The sequence below is a fragment of the Seriola aureovittata genome, chromosome 20 (genome assembly GCF_021018895.1).
Source record: "Seriola aureovittata isolate HTS-2021-v1 ecotype China chromosome 20, ASM2101889v1, whole genome shotgun sequence".
Taxonomy (NCBI): Eukaryota; Metazoa; Chordata; class Actinopteri; order Carangiformes; family Carangidae; genus Seriola; species Seriola aureovittata.
Window position 1 is genome coordinate 19,430,017 of NC_079383.1, and position 22,522 is coordinate 19,452,538.

Genomic DNA, 22,522 nt, shown 5'->3' on the forward strand with positions numbered 1-22,522 from the left:
GGCAAATGTTTTATTTTTTGTTTTTTTTCTCCTATTTTGTCAGTCTCAACACACAAGTCTTCTTTAGGAAACAAGAACAATTCAGAGTACAAGGCAGAGTTTCTCCTCATTTCATCACTTCTCCTGTGGCAGTGTGTGTGTGTGTGTGTGTGTGTGTGTGTGTGTGTGGGTGTGTGTGGGTGTGTGTGTGTGTCGACGCGTCTGTCAAGGGAGGCAAAAATGTATCCAGAAAAATGTTACAGTGGCTCAGCTGAATCAAAGATTTACCTTCATCTCTATACCTCACCAGTGCCACGAATACACACCGGAGATAAATTACTTCTAGTGGAGGCGAAGATCTGCTTAGACTATGCTGCAGGTAATAAATGAAGGAGCTGTGTGGTCATTCTTCTGAGTGTTACGTTTCTGCTGCTTTAATAACAGATGTCTATTCACCGGGAAATCTTCCGGCACATCATTAGCCAAGTATCTGAAGCCGTACCTTTGTGTGCAAATGTGTGATGTACTGACCCGACTGGCAGGTCGCAGACCTCTGTCAGTGACAACGTCTAAAATAAGCTGTGGAGCTCAAGTCAATAGTATTACTTCCACAGTTCTTTCAGTCTCAATAGACTTTAGAAACCTTAAGTTACATTAAATATGTGTAAAAGGCTTTTGTTTGCACAAGTCACCATTCTGCAGAGTTAATCTAACACTTAGAGGAGAACCTGCCTCACAGTCAGATCAGCTCGTTATTTTTTTCTCTGTTTGGCCGGGCTGCCGACTGCAAGTCATATATTCATTAATTCCTATTGACACAGAATGTAACACACAATTTAATGTTCTGTAATTTTTTCTGTCAACTTCAGCTAAGTTGTACAAAGAATGTGCCGTGGCTGCCGCAGCAGTCGAGTGGGTGCTCAAAAAACAAAACAAAAGAAACCACAAGAACCCAACGTGAAAAACTAACGCTCACTCGTTCAATCTACATGTATGCACCACAGGATGGCTGAGGGTTCATCAATTATCCAGTGAGGACTGGACACATAAATGACCAGCTTCTAAAGAATGGATCCCGCCCAGAAATTACTAAATGAAAGTGCGGTAGCTTTCCTGGTTTAATTCTGGCAGGGAGTGTTTGTTGCATGTGATCTCCTTCTCTCTGTACCCATGATTCTTGTCTGTCTCCTCTGTCAAATGGAGACAAAATGAAATTAATAAATAAGCAAAGTAGATACCAAAAATAAATAACAAAAAAATCAAAATTAAAATCAGCAATAAAAACTACGACACAAACAATAATATAAATCTCATCCCTAAACAACAAATAAGGTAGTCTGCAAGCACCTGTCAAAACCCATATGACCATCACAAAAATATTCATTTTATTTTTCAACAATGATAAAATTTTAAAGAGCAAAAAAAAAAAAAAAAAAAAAAAAAAAATCCTGTAAATTTCCACCAGGAGCATGATGGGAAATAAACTTAAAGGAATCTAGTCTTGCAAATAGTGACCGTGCAAGATTCCCAGTCTTGACTAAATCCTTGAGAAAAAAAACTGTACGAGATGGAGTGTATGTGTGTGTGTATGGTAGGCTTTATATGTTTTACAGCTGTTCAAGAAGAAAAGTCAAGGTCACAATGTGCTGCTTGCCTGAAAAAAATGACTTTTTCTTGATGAGGACAGTCTCAGTATTTACAACCAAACAAACCAGCACCAAATTCATTTTTTATGAGACGCATGTTTGCACCTCAGACTTACTTGACATTATCAAGCAGCCTGTAAAGCATTTTGATTGGAACCACTCCAGCTGCAAACTAACTAAGAAAGTCATCTGAGTCACTGTGGGGAAGGAGAGTTGGGGAGAATACAGAAAACCAGAGGGGGGGCGGGAGGGCAGCGGGGGGGGGTTGGGGGCAGAGAGAAAGTCGGGTGGGAAGATTTCACTGCAGAGCACTGCACGTCCCCTCGGCCCACACTCGAGAGCGATTGGTATTCACTGCGGCCGGGCGGCAGTGCCAGTGCGCGCCGCATCTCTCAGGAACATTAAGAATTGAAAAGTATCTTCCCCATTGTTCTTATCTATCAGCCTTCATTCCATAACGCGCACTCGTAGTGCCACTCCAGCGAAATAAATTGCCGTCATGGAAACAATATGAACCGGCAGACGCACTCGCTTCCTGGAAATGAAATGCCCCACAACCCACTGCTTCCAGGCGCAGGGGTCTAATAAAAAGAGGCTGCTGCTCCTGTTGATGTTTACCCAGGCTAATGTATTCTGGCCTGCTGTTTTTTTTTATTTTTATTTTTTTTATCGCCGTCTCCAACAAAATATGAACATTCATGTAGAAAGAATAGACTTCCAGTGTCTTATCATTGGTATAATATTTAGCTGAAGTACTCTTCTGATGAAAAATGTGATATTTAAGAGCCGTCTTTTCATTTTCTGAAATGATTATTTTTTTTTTTAAATCACCTGGTTTCTCTCCTGCGGCTGCTTAAAGAAGTCACTTCACTTGCAAACGCAGTCACTGTTGCTGTGAGAGACAGAAGAGGCAGGACATTGATGGCTACTTTAATGTATTATGAACACCACAGCGCCCCAGTGACTGCGTGCTGGATGCTCAAATACTCTCAGAGAGCTCTCTGTAGAGGCCCAGGGGACTCAACAAAAAAAAAAAAAAATCATTCAGAATAATATATCAAAATTCTGTTACGAATCCCGTGGGTACGGCGGTGTGTACACAGGGCATTTCCATCTATCAATCTAGTTTTGTTTGTGCGGCCTCTCATTGGGTTTCCGCGGCAACGCTGTCAAAAGGTGCAGAAATAATTCACCGCTTACCCTCTATCTGGCCACCTGTTGCTACTGCTACAGCACAATTGTTCATGAAAATGGGAGCGCGTGCTTTGCATGTCAGAGAAGCCACTGAGCGATTTAACAGATTTATAAGTACTGTGTTTATTTAATAAAGTAGTGGTTAGGGTTTTAGTGCTCATCATTCACAATCCAAGAGTCACCATATAGCTTCATATTACTTATTCAAGGCAGTTCTAAGTGCTGGACGAAGCATATGTTTACTACAGGTGTGACTGAGATGGACTTCATATGGTTTTTCCATAACAGGCTATCAGTGGAGCTGTGATTACAGTCTCCTGCAGCAAATAAGTACAACCTTTTGTACATGCAGTACGACTGAACTGAGCTAATTTGTGTATATGACTCATTGCCACGTTCCTGCATTGAGGTACATTACTGTATGTTTGCAGCACTTGCATCACCAACTGCCTAGTAACTGCATGTGGCGTCATAACGGCCCAGGAGGGCGTTAGCTGTGAACGAATATAACCGACACAAGGCCAGGTCAGTTCTTCTGTAACAGAGACAAACAAATATCATCTGATCATCAGCCACTGCTGAGATGACGCCACTGTGGCCGCCACAGAGTGTCTGATGTTGTCTGAAAGCACATTAGTCTGAGAGCATGTGTGTCCTTTTTGTGCCCATTTCAGGTCATAGCAGACTGGTAAAAAGGCTCCTCATTCACGGATCATTAGAGTTCACCTACAGGACGCGTGATTACTGTCAGACTCGGTATGGGTCGAAAATTCAGTAACAACGGCAACAAAGTCAAAAAATTGTGTCCCTGTTTCTCTGGATAATCCACACACCTTACTGTGTTTGCACAGGATCTATTTTCTTTTTTGCTACCAAAGAAATAGTCCCTATGGAAAATGTTGACTGTTTGCTGTTTGGATGATGTAAAATAAGCAGGAGACGAAACTTGGATAAAAAAATGCTGCTGTTTAAAATACCACATTTCTTCCAACGCTGTTAGCACCACTAATAAACATCCATTCACTTTTTTTTGTATTAATGTAACAGAGTTTTTACAGTGTGTGATTCTATTTGCAATAACTTGCGATGGTTTTGTAAAGGTGTATTAATTCATGTATCCATGGAGATTTATTGGTTTAGTGGGGTCTTCTCTTTGTGGATAAATCCAACTGTGACAGGTTCCCAGTTCACGAGATACGTGCCCAAGGGGGGCTGCTAAGCTCAGCGCAATGTACAAATATCATCTAATAAAACCAGTATGTCTTCTGTATGAATATATGAGCAGTGTGACCTATTGAGGTGTCACTGAGAAGTGTTATGAATGTGTGCACTTTTCAAACACTAAATTGGTCATACATCCAGTTACACTGGAGTCTCACTGAGCTCAGTTACATTACTCATTACACTTATGATTACTTAGTGCATTAGTGCCAATTTAATCCAGCTCTGACACGGCTGTGAAACAGTAAACAGTGAGGAGATGAAATGACAGTCACAGTGATGCTGGATCATTCCTGTGAATCCCTATAGACACTCTGAATTCAGTGTGGTGCACTAACAATGACAACTACTATACAGAAAGATAATTACAAAATGTTAATATACTGAGAGGCTTCTGCTGAGAAAATAAAACAATAGTTTAAATGGGGTTTGATTTCATAAAAATTCAAAGGATTATAACTTTAAAATGCAAAAAGCTCATGGATCAGCAACATTAAAGACGCTCTTAGACATGAACCATTCGGTCTAGACACGGTCAGTGAATGCCTGGGTCATCTGCGTCAACCAAAAGAAAAATAAATAAGAAAAACAACAAGTGTGGAAATAGTGGACGGTGGACAGTGGAGGAAGGTAGAAGTGGGATCTGTCTGCCGCCTCAGTACCTGTGGAGGTTTTATAGCTGCTGCTTCCCTCAGTCTCAGGATACATGCTGTTTGAAGGTAGACAGCTCATTGGGTTTTCCGGGCATGAACCTGACCAACTGAGGGAGGGTGGGTGGGGGGTGGGGGGTGGCCCTGAGAGCACAACTACCACCACACTTACTGCTGCCACAAGGCGACAAGTCATGCAGTGTAACTTTAAATCTACAAATCTTTTCTTCCTGCCACATACAAAATTCCTCTAAAGCTGTTTTTTCTCTCCTGATAAGCCTCTTTTGATCCTCCTGGAGCATTGTACAAATAATGAAAAGGCTGTGTTTTACGGGAAAGATATCCCCGCTGCGAGTTTGAAACACTCACCCTGTGTAGACTTGAAAGGTCGCTGTACAAAGTCTGTAGTTTGCCTCTTCACAGAGAACAGAGTGTATAGTCAGTTTGGATTCACAGCAGTTAGAAAGGATTGCAGTAATGATATGTTTTCACACAGGAAAAAAAAAAAACCATCCACATAAAGTTCTCGAAGCGCTCCTGCAGCAGAATCGAATCCTCCGTCGCACCTGTTTGCTCTGTATGTTCCAGTTGCGAAAAAAATATTTCTAAATACGCTGCTGTCTGGATCCTCACGCAGGTGGGGAGGCCGCTGCGCTCCTGGATACAAAATGTGGCAGAAGTCTGACAGTGAAGATAAATAGAAATGAACTGAAATTCAATCTGGCAGTATTAATGAGCCGCTCTTGGCCGGGTGTTTTGTTTGCTATTGTCTGGAGATCATTAGTAAACTACAACTGGACTTCAAACCAGCGTAAAAGCAAATAGGCCAGCCAATGACTGAGCTAGGTCAGTGTGGTTCTGACCCATGGAAGCTTTGCACAGCTCAAAGAAACAAGTGATAAATGTATCCATTTTCTTAGCAAAAAAATATGTTTAAGCAGCAGAGAAGCAGATTATGCTGCAGCAGGTGCTCTGAGATGTTGGTTTTTTTGTGGATGTTTTGTGGTATTTTTTTTTTAAAGCCACAATTCAAGTCCACAGGGAGCATCATGCTGATTTAAGGCATCACTTCAAAGCTTAAGTATTTGTTATGAAATGGGAACAATTAAAGTTGCAAATTGGTATTTTTTAATTATGAGTATAACACTTCATCACGACTGTGTGGGTGTGTTTTGAACAGATTTTATTGACAGAGATCTGTCAGTGCAAGCAAACAACCCCAAAAAAAAAAAACGTGGTCTGAATGATGATTTGAATCAACTGCATTTTCAGATACTAACTATTTGCTGTCTTAAACCTCAGACCGGCGGCCAAAACAGGATATGGACAGTGAATAAAAAATGACCTTGTCACCTTTAAAAACTCCAATGAAGAAAGTGAGAGAAAAGGCACTTGACCCCTGACTGCTTCTGCTCACTGCAGTTCAGCCTCAGTGTGTTGAACTGTACTGTTCAGCTCTAGTGACCGAGTGTAGGTGTCAATCTGGTTAAATAGCATATCACTAACTATACAGACAGTTGGAAACCAGTCGCTAAAGTAATGTGATATGGTCTTCAGTGTTGGGCATTAAGAAACAATTCTAATAAAAGTTTTCATTTTAACGGATCAGCTGAAATTCTGCAACATACAACGAAAGCCAATAGCAAAACTTGTCTCTTTGATTTACAGGCAGGTTGAAAAATTAGGAAAATAAAAAAAATGATAAAAGCAGGTCTTAATGTGCCCATTTACGTTAATCAACCTATCAGATGAGATTCTGTCTTCCAGCCATTCATTATTAAAATACATGTTTTGCTATCAATCAGATAAAACAAGCCCTGTAACTGCACAGCTTGGTGTTTTCCTCCATGCGTAAGCTGAAGCATGCATCGGAAAAAGTGCATATATTAAAAACAAAACTATGAAGGGGGTAGCTTATTGAAAAGATAGTGATATATGTCTGACAGTCAGAGGACCATTTGCTTTCCATTCATTTCATGATCGCCATCCAATAGTCTATCATACTACTGACGATAATTACATGCAGTCATAAGAATCATACGGTTTCAACAGCTCAGCCACTCCCATCAATACGGCTTAACGCTCTTCCATGGAGTCTCCTCACACCGTCTTATCAGATACAAAGCTTGACATTTCAATTTGAGCCTGGCACTTCAGTTGCCGAGCAGACAATTACCGGCAAGGAGAAAGCACTAAAATAAGGATAATTCTCAAACAACAACCACCAATGAAGCAGTCGGTGATCCCGAACGAATCCTCAGGTGCACCAAAATAGACGCAGCGATGGAGGAGACGGAGGCGGCGGCCGGCTCTGACGGACATGCTTAGTGGGCCACAGCTAATGAGCCCTGATGCAGTGGCTCGAGGACTGTCAGTGAAGCAGTGGACGTGACCAGATGCAGACGGATGACAGTGCCAGTTGCACAAATACAACATATACACACATTCACATGCTTGTGTGCCTCAAGTTCAGCTTCACTTTGATTTTGTTCTCTGCCTCATGGAAAAATTATATTTTAAAAGAAGCATCATTCGTATAATTGGCGACATGTATTTCAAGGTTGAAGCTACACAATCAAACATAAACACACACAAACACATGAGGTACTATTAAACCCTCACCACTACATTGTTTTATAGGTGTGATGCAGCATTCTCTTTTTAAATTTAATATCATGAGGAATCAGGTGGAAGGCTCAATTGATTTTTCAATAAAGAAAAACATGCATTCTCTCCCCTCCTTTCTTTCTTTCCCTCTCTCCTCCCTCTTGCTTCTACCTTACTGCTGCCTACACCTGAAAATAGCCCAGAGAAAGTGCTCTCCTCTCTGTCAAGCAGAGAGCAGTTTGCTCTCTTGTCAAGCTACAGTGGAAAGAAAGGTCGATGGTGTGTCTCCTGCGAGAGTGTCGAAGAGAAGAGAAATGTGTGCATTAGCCTCCGCGGGTGCATCAGATCTGAACGGAGAGACTGAACCGGTGGTCAATCTCTTTATAATGAAGATAATGTGGCCGTCAATAAGTAACAGGAAGCTCACACCGTTACCGGCTCTGAAGCTTTACGTAACACCGGTCTCACCTTACAAACAAAGGCAGTGGTCATCTGAGTTTACACTTCAAGAAATAGCTTACCATTTTGGGAAATATTCAGAGTTAGATGAGGAAATCAATGCTACAGATGCTAAATCTGTGTTAAATATTGAACTTGAGGCGAAAGGCAATTAGCCTAGATTTTTCTTTTTACGTTTTATTACCACTTTCATTCTGTGTGCTTCGATTGTTCTAATTCCCCTTACTTGCTTTTGCTTGTCCTCTGTAAAGGGCTTTCACTGCTATGAAATGTGCTACACAACTACATCTGCCTAGCTTAGCCTCAACACGTACTGTTACCATGGTTGCAACTAATGGTTAATTGGTCATCTAGTCTATTAAATGTCAAAAAAATGTATGACCAACAGTCCAAAACCTGAACATATGCAGTTTAATATGATATAAATCTGATTAATGTATTATAAAAATTGATTATTCTCCTGTCGACCGACTAATCAATTAATCAACTAATTGTTGCAGTGCTAACTATTACTATTTCTTGACTAATAGTTAATCCACCTGCCGAGTACTTCTGTTGATAGTGTCGCTGGTAGCTTAGCATCACACGCACAATTGTCACTAACACCAAAACACTTTGGTTTCTTTACAGATTTCAGTGTCAGTCAACTTTAAAGGTGTTGGTAGGTGTATTTAGCATACATAGCAAGGCTAGCTAGCTTTCCCCCTGGTTCCAGGCTTTATGCTAAGCTAAGTGTATTCGGCTCGAACTTTCATGCACAGAGATGAGGGAGGTATCAATCTTCTAATCTAACACTCAGAAATGAAGTGAATATGTTTTGCTGAACAGCACCTTCAAAACAACCTACATTTAAATTCCTTCTGAGAAGTAACCTCCTGCTGCAAAAAGTCTTAAGGAGGTCATGGCTGGATGTAAAAAGTGTGTAACTTTGACACAGAAACTATGGATCATGTCTTGTTTTTCTGAACCTTGAAGTCAGTCTTTCTTTAGCCTTAACCATAGGGGTGGAAGTTCAGAAAATGCTCATATAAATAGGCTATTGAGAGGAATAAGACTCTATCATGTTAAAGAATCATTTCTTACTCTCTAACACAGACTGAAGAGGCAAATATCATAACCTAACCTCAAGAATGTATTGTAAGAGATAAAAAAGTGTCATTGGGTTGGGCTGCGTGACTCTCCTCCTCCTCCTCCTCCTCCACCCCTCCTGAGAGCACGATCGGCGAGGTACGTCAGGTTTGGCGTTCAATCACATTGAAGCCGGTGGGGATTGCACTCGTGCGTATTGCTGATGTCAATATGCACAGAAGAAAAAAAAAATGGTTAACAAGGTTTTTGTTCATGCGGAATGCCTCTTGCACTAAAGTCAATAGTCTATGTCAATTATGAGAGGGTAAAGCTATCGACGCCGCTCTGTCAATTTGTCATCTCATTATGCCAGACTCCATAGCACAGTTCAAAACTTACAAAACGGAAGTCGTAATTAAAATGAGGTGTGTTGATTTAAATTAAACCCAAACCATAGATTTGCAAATAACAACTTCATTTTGTTGATTATATTTTGTATGAGTCATCACTGTCAGGTAAAATTAGTCCAAAAATCTTTACCAATGTTCGCATCCTTGTTCTAAAAGTAAACAAACCCTCAGATCTTCATTCAAAATAGGCTTAGCAGAGCTGCTTAATTAGCTATTGTGAAAAACTGGCAAGATGTCACAATTAGATGCGATGCATATTTATGGTGAAATTCTTTTCATTTTCATTTCTCTTCATTAAGTCGGGAGCGGCTATAAACCAAACAACAAGGAGCTGAAAATGTTATTGCCTGCTGTCGGCCATGATGAAGTCTGATTGCAGACAGCTATGAAGGAATGAAGCGTTTGACGCCTTTGAGCGCCACTGTGACAAGCGTCATCAGAAAATAACACACATCCTTGTTAGCGAAATGTACTTGTGAACTTTTAAATCCACTCTCCCCATCTCTGGGAGCACACGGGCCAGCTGACGACTTATTGGAAAGTTGTCAAGATTACTGCCTGAGATGAACAATTTAATAATTTCTCTACACACAAAAGACGACATCAATCTCCGGCGCACCGGTGCAAATCCCAGCTGATATTGGGCAAGGGCGGGGTCTATCACAGAGACAAACAACCACCCATGCTTAAGAAACAAGCAATTTAGTGTCTCCAGTTAACCTTTGGACAAATAACCTTTGGAGTGTGGGAGGAAGCCGGAGTACCAGGAGGAACATGCTACAACTCAACATAGAAAGGCCCCAGCCGGCCGACAGGTTGGAACCGTGCTAACTGCTGCTCCACCGCGCCGCCCCATCAATCTAATAAAGACGGATAATGCCTCTGCCAGATAGCCATTTACTGGATTTTTGAAAGTGTAAGCAATGACGATGTAGATCCCTCAACATTGAAGAATGAGTACTGATACAGAAAAGCACTTTAAAATATATAATGCATTTTGTTTTTTTGGCTGTTTCATGCTGGTTACCAATATAATGATCGTGTAGCCATGTGACATATCCCTGGAGTAGGTGCAGCACTTCTTCTTATTTAGTCCAGTGCAAATTTGGTTTAGTCGTGACCTTGAATGAAAAGGTTTGTACTGAACTCTAATAGCTTGTTCAACCAGCCAGCCCACAAACCATTCTCTCTGAATCAATGTAACCCCCACAATAGGAGGGAGAGAGGGGGGAATAGGGGTGGGGGTGGGGTGCGGGGTACATTACATCCAGCTGCTCAGAATCACACACACACACTGTGATATGCTCAGGCAGCCGAGGAGATGTATCATGTCCACTCTCCGGTCAGTGCAGACAATACACCTTGTGCTACCATCAGGATCCCGTGGTTGTTCAGAAAAAAAAAACTTGCTGGGGAAATTGTGTGTAATAAAGTGGGAGACTCCTCAAAATGGCCCTGAGAGTGATAATTTAGTCACAGGAACATAGTTGATGGTGTTTTGTGTTTCAGGGCGTTCATTCATACACACAGCGTTTTGCGAGAAAAAAAACAAACAGAAAAAACCCACAGGAAAAACAGTCTTTTCCAACTGCCATTGCGCGCCATCAAAGAGCTCATCATCCACTTTCAACATCAATTTCTAGTTTGAACTTGGTAGATCTTTTCTGACAACAAGAAAACAAACATTTTAAGTTTTCGCAGCAGCTTTCATTACTCAAACGCTTTAAATATTCCTATTGAAGGATGAGGAGTTGTAAGCTTTTATGCGAGGTAAGACAAGGAAGGCCACATGACTCCCTGGGTGTCTGCTATCAAGGGGACCACTTCAGAAGAGGGTCATTTATGCATTTTTAAGGGGGGGGGGACGACTCGTGCAGTAAAATTTGGTAACTTAATCTCAAAGACGTACTGAGGGAATGAGGTTGCCTTGAAATCTGATCTTCTCCTGGATGGCTGGCGGCCGGAGACCAAATATAGGCCCGGTGCTCCGGTCGTAATTGGGAGCTTTATTGATTTCCGGGCCTGTTGTCACGCCTGAGGTGACCTTTTGTTTGAGAATAATTGCTCTATTAGAGGGTTTATTCAGGCACCTGCTGGGTATCTCAGACACTATTATTGTCCAATAAGAATCCCCAGGCAGTAAAGCAGTGACCCTGTTCTGATATGTGGGGTGGACGAAGAGGAGACTGACTTTCTGCACTGCAGGGGCTTATCATCAAATGAGAACATAGTGCTGGCTCGGTACATCCGTGGGTTAGAGTGAGCTCTAATACTTGCTGGGAAGCTTGATAGAGTTATAACATATATAGCCTCTATTGCGTTGCTTCATTTCAGAGAAGTGGCAAAAAAAAAAAAAAAATTGTTCACACAAAATATCACAGAATGAAAAGTTTTTCCACGTAGTATGAACATGAGAAATTGTTATTGTTATCAAGCGTCCATGTGATGCGTGTTAGAAATGACTAGTTAGAGTGTCTTGAAACCCTGCATCATATTTTCCACACCAACAACAAAATGCCTGGTTCTCAACAACTCTGAATACAAAAGAGGTTTATTTACGCTTCCATCGTTTTCTCCACTGTTACTTGAAATAAGTGGGAGCCCCATTACAATGCATCTCTGGGTCTCTGTGTGGGTTCATCCCAAGTGTGATCAGCACACAGTCAACTGAGAGTAATAAAGGTTTACCAAGGAAACTTTCTCAGGCTGCAGTTGAGCTTTAGGGTGGGTTTGGCTGAAGCTCACTGCCCCCCTCTACTTCGAGGGAGTTTTGAGACAACTGCGAGCAACAGGAAGTCGATAATCAAAAATAAAAGCCAAAGAAGTAACAACAAGTATGACATGCTTTCTGCAAAACTATGCTTTAAAAAAAAAAACATGTTTTTGGCAGACTTGTACCAATAATGAGACGTTAGTTATTCTGAAATTAGAGGCTGTCCTGTAAAAAAAAATGAGCCCGGAGGTCGTCTGTGCAAGCAGCTTATTACAAACCATAATTTTATTGTTAGGCGTCTGCGAGAGCACTGTTCATTTCCCGTTTGAAAATCAACAGTAATCCTTCTTTCTTTTAACCATGGCCATTCCAAAATCTAAGCTGCGTCTTTATTACTGTAACCATGACAACAAAGGTCCGGGAGCCAAAAAGTCTGAGTTATGGTTTCCTTAAAATGTTCACGTCAGTATTTCAAGCTTTCACTTCATCTTGGTCTTATACTTAAGGAATCACTTAAAGTCAGTTAAACCGCTGCAAAGACCTTAGCAACCAAAGTAAGGAATAAAACTAAAAGGTACCTCTGACTCGATCTTTACTGCAGTATGGCCGGGTTTAATTAAAGAAAACGAACACATACCGAGGAGAGTGTTCCGCAACCGTGGGAAACCCCTTAAAGATGAGGAATTGATTTTACATCACAGATTTGACTGGTAGTAAATTTATGATTTGCCCGGCCATCTTCAGTTGGATCCTTCCATTTTCACACAGCTGTGCTCCTCCGGCTCCTCCGGTCGGTTATAGTGGAGGTATTTCATGTCCACAGGTCAGTGGTGTGCTGTGTCATTCAACGACTTCAAACTCTCTCACCGTCTGCTGAACAACGTGAAGTTCCTCTCAAAGCAACTCTCTCTCTCTCACTGCTATAAATTACTTAATGAAACCTCTTTAAGAGATTCTGTGCAGCATTAAGTAACTCCCTCAGTGTTTCGTGCAACCAGCCCGAGCACCCTCCACATGTTTACTATTCTAACCATGATGCCAAAGGTACGGTGTGCCTGGCGCTGTAGGGGGAGACGCTCCCGTGGGTCATCAGCCTATCATATCATTCATCTCTGTCTTAAAACATGAAGACAGAAGGCTCCAAAAACTGTTTTATAAAAAGAGAGATGAAAACGCTGGTATTGGACTATCATGTTAAAAATCAAACTTGGGACCTGGTTGTCACAGATAGCTTTGAAGTGCACGCTGGTGGGGCCCGGAAAAAAAACAACAACAAAAAAACCCCAGAAAAAAACAAAAAACAAAAAACTGATGAACAGGAGTGTGAGTGTTTGTCACTGTGACCTAGACGTCACGCTTTCCCTTTGGTTTGTGATGCAAAAGCATCATGCTCCATACTCCCTCCGGCACCGAGACGGAACGATATCACCACATCTTGGCATAAACAGTTATGACTCACGCTCGGCTGTTTGTTGTCATGCTATCACTCCTGCTCGCTGCCTTGTTTAGCTACAGAAGCATTTCCATGCACTAACTCATCACTACCTAGCCCTGGCCACACTTTAAACACATAAACACTCAAACTGCGGCACTATAATAAACATGAATTACCAAATACGTGTTATAAAGCTCGTTGGCTCTTTGTTCATCCAGTGAGTGTGAACATGGGGGAAGCTCCGGTTCGATGGTCTTAATGCACTAATGCTCTCTAATGCATTCTCTTGCCACAAAGCAGACTTCGGTGTACACGTTCTCAGTGTGAGGAAATTGATTTTCAAAATGTTCTTTGTCCAGTATTGGCAAAAAAACGCATCATAAGAAGCTCTCAGATGCTGTTCACTTACTGAAGCCAAATCTTGTCTCAAGAGTGTGACCGCCAATCCAACCGCAGCCACCTCCACGTCTTAAAAACTAAAGAAGAAGACAGTGTGTCCTTACCTGGACACAAATTCAGTATACACAGTCATGTTCCCCGCAGAAGGAATTGTCAGCACTCTGGTGATCCCCTGACTTTTCCTCTAGCACCATTTTCAGGTCAAAGTTTGAATTTGTTCAGTACTTCGGTACAAATGCTTGCCAAGCTCATGACATCAGCAACATGCTAAACTAAGATGGTGAACACAGTAGTCATCATACCTGCTTTACATCATTCACGTTAGCATCGTCAGCCTTGGCAGTAACCATTAGCATGGCTGTAAACTGGTCTTGTTACTGGTTGGATGGTGCTGTTGTATTTCAAAATCAGACATCACAATGCGGATTATCCCACACAAGAAAATTGAGTTCATTTCATTTAGGACAAGGATAATCACTTCCCTGGTATTTTAAGAGAAGCTAAATTGGAACAGAGGTGAACACCAATTAAGTCAACCTTGATAAGTGTCCAATCAATTCAATCAGCATTAACTGACTTGTCCCTAACAAAGCTGTAGTAGGGGAAAGGAATCAATGGGTCTCTATTCAAGTTTCAATTAATGACCACTGTTCATTTTCGCCAGTTCTGTTGACTTCTGTGTTTGGGAAATGTTCCCTTGTATGTGACTATTTTTGTTGGATATTTTATTTTCAAACTTAAGCTGTTAAAGATTTTTCACTTGTAATGTCGCTATGTTACATCAAACAATCCAATCTTTAAAAGCGAGATACAATGTAAAAGGTATTAGAATGAGTGCCGAATAGGTCTGAGGGGCCAGTGATTTGAAAAAGCAAGTGTTCTCTCCCCATTGTGGAATTTGAGTATAACAATCACTTTTAATATTGATATCTTATCGCCTGAAGCAACTCAAGGGTCAATGACAACTGATAATAAATGTGTGATAAAAACTGAGTGAATAGCTTTCTAAGCTTCACTCAGACCCAAAGATTACCCTGGAGTGCAGCTTCTTTTTCTTTTTTTCCCCTTCTTCTCTGAAAAGATAGCAAATGACTGAGTGGGGGAGAACCTGTATTTCACTGATATAAGCAGGGGTAGAGCATATAATTCAGTGGCAATTGACAGCACCCTGAGGATCACTGAAATGAGATAATAAACTCAAGAGTGCAAACCCAGGGACTGTGTGGACTTCTAATCTCCGAAATGGTAAAGAAGAACGATTTGATCATGCTGTGTAACTGCCTCTTAGAATCTTTCAGTACTTCTGCTCAGCTGCATAACACAAATGAATGAGACATTTTGTCGGGCGATTACTTAAGTATGCAGCTTTTTTTTCTTTTAGTATAATATTCAATCTCAAACTGGCAACACAAAAATAAGCAATCGATCAGTCTACATGCATATTCCATCAGGCTATGATGGAATCAGGCTGAACAGATTATGAGAACCTTTTTAAAAAGTGTGGGACTGACTTTCTGTCGTAATTGGCACCGTGCATTGAATGCCAATTCCCAGCAAAGTGCCGTTTTCATATCAGCAGAACAATAGCCAAATCAAAAGCCCCAATCAAGCTTCCTGTGGTGTTTGATGTTCGAACAAAGTCGGACGCTCATTTGCTGGCACACTCTGAAATTAGGGCTGCATGTTCATTCGCCAGAATGAGATGCACATTAGCTGAGCATTTGATTCAATTTCAGTCACCAGTTAACAAAGGAAAAAATGCATAAACAAGATGGTGGCACAATTAATAACCAATATTATTCCTCCACTCGCTTTGTCTGTTTTAATCTGTGTGTTGACTTTGCACAAAGCAGCACATTGAGCTACAGCATCTCCATAGAAACTAGGCTGCCACTGGGCATTTGGAGTGTGCCCAGCAAATGTCATGATAAAAGTCAGTATTTCAGGCATGAGCACTAAACACTACTGAGGAGACACGTAATGGCTGCCAATATTTTGAGCGTGGAAAATCCGCAGGGGGTTGACACTGTCGCCTCTGACCAACTTCCTTCCATCCAGACGTATTTTTTATAGCTGGAGGAAGCAGAGTGCCAGCAGATAGGCAGGCAGTGCAGGGCCGAGCTGACAACATGACTGTCAGACAGATGACAGGGACGCGTGCTTTTCAAGTAGAGGAAGATGATATTGCAGCGAGCTGCCTACTTTCACGCTCCCATCACCATAATGTGATGAGCTGTCACATTAAAATCCTCGAGTTGGTCAATTTGGAGCGTCATCAGTATTCCCTGGTGAGAATTATAGCAGCCATAACAATAACACTAAAGGTTTGAGGCGATAAATGTCAGCAGGAACACTGGTTGGAAGACCAGGGCCAGGCTTTGAAAAGTAAGCTCATTCCTCTAGGCCTGTGCCAGGCTGGGCAGCCAGATGCCAGGATTTGGGTACAGCCTTTAGCCCCCAGCAGGTTGCCGAGTGTCTCTATGTGGTGCCTCGTTGGGCAAGTTATGTCACTGTAGGAAATGAGGAGGAATTTGTTTTCCATTTGTATCTATTTTTAGGGAAAGACTTGCAACTCCAGAGCATGAAGATTTTAACAACCTGCACCAGATGTTAAGGACAGAGTCTGAAACCAGAGGTTAAATAAGACAAAGCTAATGACATCCCAAGCTCACCGCAGCTGAGTGTATCAGTTTGAGCTGTCACACTTCCCCGACACTGGCACAAACAACCCCTGGCAGCATGTCCAATGGAGCTGGAGCACCAGCTTCTCCTAATTCGCATCCGAGCCTACAGGCAATTACCTGCTTATCGTTCGTGACTAGCACTCGCTCTTCTGAACGTTTGTCACCGACGTGGAGGTGGCGTCGAGACGACAGCGGGACCCGAGGGGGGACGACGGTGAACCTGGCAATGCTCAACGTTTCAATTAGAGGCTCGGCGGAACATGGCGGCTCTTGATCGCCTTCCTGCTCCACAGCTCTGGGCCCCTAATTACAGCAGGTCGATAACGCCAGAAAACACAGCTCAAGCGGACTGAGGCGAGGCGCAGATAAACACACGCAAACGAAAACAAAAATACAAAGACATATTAACTTACATGCTGATCCACACATTGTGTAAAGACGTACACACACACACACGCACACACAGATATGGGCTGATACACCCCTGACAGCCTGAAGCATGATTAATCTGACTTGCATATAAAAATGTACCCGCAACCATAGAAGCTGGAAATTTCTTTTTCAAAAACACAGCTCAAGCCTGCTATTGCAGCCTGCTATCTATAAAAAATAAACTCAGATATAAATTATTCGAAACACATTTATCTTATTTACCTCATGCATTTCACCCGGATACAATGGAGATGGGAAATAAAGCCTTGGTTTGAAATTCTTGGTGAGATGCTTCATATATGAGTACGACCACTCAGGTCGATATAGAAAAGAGCTGAACAGTGTATAATGGGATCTATATGCATATTCTGTGCTGACTCCCCCGACACAATTAGAATACAACAAAAGACCAAAAAAAGGTTGTTGTTTTTTTAAACACCTGACAGAAAAAATGCTGACCTTTCCCTAAACGAGGCAGTTTTACACACGGAGTGGAAACTCCTCCTGAGGTGTTGTCGCACGCTCGCTCGCACGCACGCAGGCAGACACGCACACACCTGATGTCTACACCAACTATTAGCAAGACGGAGGATTGTCATGACATTTAGTTTGACCGTTGCTCCAAACACTGAATATTTATTGCTGTATTAAAGTGCCCCCCCCCCCCCCCCCTTTCCTCACTCACTCACCTCCCCCGCATTATAAGCCATTTCGGCAAAGAACATTTAAATCATGACAACAATCATGATGAATCGCTGTTGTGGCTGCCTGGCAATCTCCCCTCTAATCTCCACTTCAGACCCCAACATCACAGCTCAATTTTTCATAATTGCCCTTAAGATGAACTATGGCACAAACATTAGGGGCATCCAAATCTCCTCTAAATCCATCTTTCATTCTCTCTTATCAGTCAAGGGCACTCAGCAAACAGGAGGAATTGGCCTATTATCTATTTGCATTCCAAAAGTGAATCATCTCATCGCTCTTTGCTTTTCCAAACCTATTTTGGCCACTCTGCTTATCTCGCTCATTAAGAAGTGGCCGTGTTGAAAAAAGGTGAAACATAGTGAGAAGGGAAAAAGGCAAAGTGTATGAGAAGAGTTGATGACCTCACAACACATCTCTGTGCGAGCAACAAAAGAAGAAGTCTGATACATAAGGTGCATGTTAGGTTATTTCCAATTTAATCTGTGAATTACCTAAAGAAAATATTTGCTACCCTGTTATGTCAATCTGAGTTGGAAGTAAAGATACTAGAACCTCACAAAAGAATCAAATATATAAATGAAGCAGATGCTACAGGGAGATTATACATGGGGTAGTTCAGTATCACCTCATGAATATGAAAAACTGCCTCCTGGGAACTTTACATTTTCAGCACTTTACCTACAGTATTATACAGACGTTCTCACACCAAGGGAGCAGACGGTTGTCCAGTCTCTTCCTGAAAACCTGGTGACTAAGAGGCAACTTGCAGAGGTAGATAATAAACTACTGCGGCTGGCAGGCTAACCACTAACACGCTAACCAGCCCAGAATTTAGTTGGCTAATGCTTGTTATTCACTACAGCTCTCTGTTGTTTTTTCTCCATAATGGAGAAGTTGTTTTTTCTCAGGGTTGAACATTATTTAAGAAAAAAAAAAAAGGAAAAAAGGTTATTAAAGCCGGTAAAAAACACTCTCTGAGCTAGCAAGATATTTAGCTTGGTCGCTAATGGGACAGTATATTCCATTTCTTTTTTGTGAAGCAGTTTATTCTCCACCAGTGGAGATTAAATAAATGTGGCAGGTTTAACACAGCTATTAAGCTGTTAGCTTCTTCCATCTTAGACTCTGAAGCTGTGCTAAAACAACCGTTAACAATGCTAACCAATGTGTTGTTTGCTATTTGTCAAAAGCACAAATCCGACTTCCTGGCTGACCAGTTGACTTAGCAACCCGTTTTGATCACTTCGACAATCATCACATGACCTGTGAAATGGCAGTAAAAATGATATATTAACAACATTAAACGAGGTGACATAGAGTGGCACTCTTGTGTTAACGGACACAGATGCACCAATTTGCAAAAAAGAAGACTATGGGGCACCAACACGTCATTTCTGCAGCGATTCTGGAGGCAAGTTCATGCAGAAAGACAAAAGCCAAAGCAGGTGCTGTGCAGATGATTCCCCTGCCCCACTGTGTTCTGTGTGTAAGTTGCTACTTTAATTAACATCTGTTTAAGCACTTATCACTTGAGCTATTCTTCAGAGGGCCACTGAGGCAGCAGCCCTGCCACAGCAAGGTGAAGGAAACAAAACACGGCTAATTAAAACCACACTTGTTTTCTGCGTGCAAATAAATAAATATGTTTGAAAGTGAAAATGTTCAGGTCAGGCAACATTTCTACAACATTTAAATCTTAATGAGCCCCGCTTCCATATAGCCTATAAGTTTCCCCTGCCGTCAATATTTCGGTTTTGACTTTCAAGTGAGCATCTTCAAATTTTATGCTTGAATTTATCAGCTCATTGCAGACAGGCAGCGGTTCAAATAAACAACTTTTTTTAAATCAATATTTGACAAGAACACATCCTGAGAAATTTGACTTAAGATTAATACGACACCGAGTACATTCAGGTTACTGAGTGGATATCATTGAAGAAATAAATAAATAGACGCTGAACAAATATGCTACAAGATTGTCTTCCACACTTGGAGCTGGAGATTATTTTTTTCACTTTTTTTCTCCCAAATATGGAAAATTTAATTCTATACTTCGGTACCTGTCAGTATTAACTCCACTGTTGGCTTGGTGAGGATGACCATATGCTTCCTCTGGTGCATATAATGACTCCAGACACCTGTAGTTACCTGCCAGCATGGAGTCTAAAACAAAGAGAAAACAGCTGCTGCTTTTTTCGCGAAGAGAAATAGAAAATGTGATACAATAAAACAATAAAAAGCTACAACCAGAGTAAGACCTAAGCCCTGACATCCTATCCATGCCAATGATTCACCTCCTTCTTTACCCTTGGGTGCCTATTCTCTTCAGGAACACCCACAGGCTGCTCCACTCAGCTGTTTTCTCAAGCTGCCTCCAGGGTCTGATCCTCCGCCCCTACCACCACCACCTCTCCTCCCAAAGTCCTTTACTGCTCTGCTCGTATGAAACGCTACATATATAACTTTAAAGGGGCCGACTTGGCCTTTCAGCTCTGCTCTAGAAGCCCATAAGTCTCAAGCCTTCCCAAAGTTTGCGAGTCACACAGGATTGTGGAGGAGCGGTAAAAAAGGCAGAGGACCGGGCTGAATGGCGGAGGTGTCTCTGGTGAAACCGTCCCCATTAAACGCCTGGTGCTGTGATCCTGCTTTCAAGCTGCACTGCACTCCCCAAGAAGTAAGAGAAATCTGAAAAACCCAATTTCTCATGTAATGTGATAAGCTTAAACTGCTCACTGCGCACGGATCTTAAACAGGCAGCTGGTTTATGAAGTTAAAGATACCAAAAAGACAAAAGAGTATCATTTTTTCTTTTTTTCCCCCCTGGAAATGGGACTTTCTTGTTGCTGTTTTCATTTCTCATTTTTTTTAGGGAAGAAGTCTCCATATCAAGGAGCAGAATTTAATTTGAGCCTGTACTTTGTGCTAAATCCACAGGTTCCCCATGACGGTACTCTCTGTTACAGCACTGTCTTTGTAATTATCCAAAGTTGACTGTACTTTGGAAACAACAAAAATAAAAGAGCTACTTAAGCTTTACATCAGACCAAAGCGCCTCGCCTGTGTAAGTGCATTAGCGCCCCAACCCTGACTTTACCTCTCATACCTTCAGAACTTCCGCCCTGTTGCAGTAATGAGGGTTAGTGGTGTGACTCTCTCGGCGGACTGCCACTAGCTGATTACTGAGAGCTGTTGCTGCTGTTGCTATCTCTGGTGAGCTGCCCTCTATCTCCGTCCTCTGTCCCTGGACCACAAGCCCTGCTAGCAGACCATCAATCAGGAGGCCACAACAGGACCTCACGTAATCACAGAGGCTGTGTATGTTTTGTGTGTGTGTGTGTGTGTGTGTGTGTGTGTGTGTGTAGATGAAGGCGTACACCAGATGTATTATGTGTGCAAGCATGCTTGTCTATGTTGCATTGCCGATTTTACAACCTAATACGCTTGAAGCAATTTTTCACTTTGCTGCAGCTTCACGCCTCAGGAAAATCCACTGACAGCCACCATTTGCTATTTACTGGTGGTTTCAGCATCAGCAGGTCTTTAATCTTATCAGTCATTTCCAAAGAAAAATGGGTTACTGCAGGTGTTAAAAATCATTTTTGCGGTGCTATTCAGTAGTGATTACAAAAAACCTCATGCAGCCAATACCGTGGGCTAATAAGCCAAAGCCAAAATTGCATCAGAGGACGTAAGATTAGGGCTTCAGTCGATTGGAAATTCACCATTGATGCCACTGATCATAAAAAAAAACTGCCACATTCTCTGGGTCCAACTTCTCAAATGCTGCTTTTTGCTTTTGCTTTGTTGTTTAATTGTAAATTATATATCTTTAAGTTCAACTATTTGATTAATGGATGAGTTGGAAAAATAATTAATATTAATCATTGTAGCCCTGTTTCAGCCTGTATGAGCATTAGAGCACAAATTGCCTGTTTATCCAACCAACAGTCTAAAACCCGAAAGATATTCAAATTCCACTGACAGAAAGAAAAAAGCAGCAGATTTTCACGCTTGAAAAACTGGAAGCAGCAAAGTTTTACCATTTTTCCCTTATCATTTCACCACGATCACTTCAGAGTCCATCAGTTTCTTTTGTTGATGTTTATGCCCGCGCAGCCCCGTGGTGCATGTGCAGAATATGCAAGGTGGGCACCGGCGGACCTTTGCCTGCCTCTGAGGGTGTGACTGACGGTCTGCAGTGAAATCACAGCGGGGGAAGATTGTCTGCTTGGCAGGATAAAGCCTAGTGTCCCGCTCACCTTCTCTGTCATCTTTTGACATGCAGGTGCGGCGCACAGGTGGAGGCTGGCGGTGACAGACGCTGTCTGAGGTTTCAGTTTGCGTTGAAAGACTAGCTCAAAGAGAGGTATGACAATGGTATGATTTAGGAACTTGACCAAATAAAGCTGGATTCTTGCCTATGACAAATGTCACATGCGTCCAGTAAAGGATTCTCAGGATTTCTTATTTTCCTTTTTCTTATTGAATTATGAAACTATACTGTTATGAATTAGAAGTCGCATTTCTTTTTACAGTTACATGTATTTTTCTCCATTTTTCACAAACTTTCAAAGACTTTCAATGCCTTTGTTACAGCGACTCTCAGCCCAAAATTATTGTTCACATTATTGTTGAAATGTGCTGGCTCTCTGCTGTAGGAGGAGGTGCAGCCTATTATTTATCAACCCTGACATTAACAAAGCACCACAGAAAAGAGGCATTTTTTAATTTATTTTTTTTCCAAAACATGAAACATGATACTGCAAAATAAACGCCATTGTTTGCTGTATTACTTAGTGTAATGTGTGAGGCACTTGTACCTCTATGGAGGCGGGTCAACAGATGCTCCATCATTACTGACTGAGACAGAGCAGAGCCACCCTGCACCACACCGAAATGCAACAGTGTTTCCAGCCT

General features: G+C 41.8%; 1 protein-coding gene across 7 annotated transcripts in view; it reads right to left on the minus strand.

Annotated features, from left to right (window-relative positions):
* The window catches only part of LOC130161530 (dipeptidyl aminopeptidase-like protein 6), a 201,905-nt gene that overhangs the window by 73,189 nt on the left and 106,194 nt on the right, over window positions 1–22,522 (minus strand). The gene's annotated exons all lie outside the window — the stretch shown is intronic.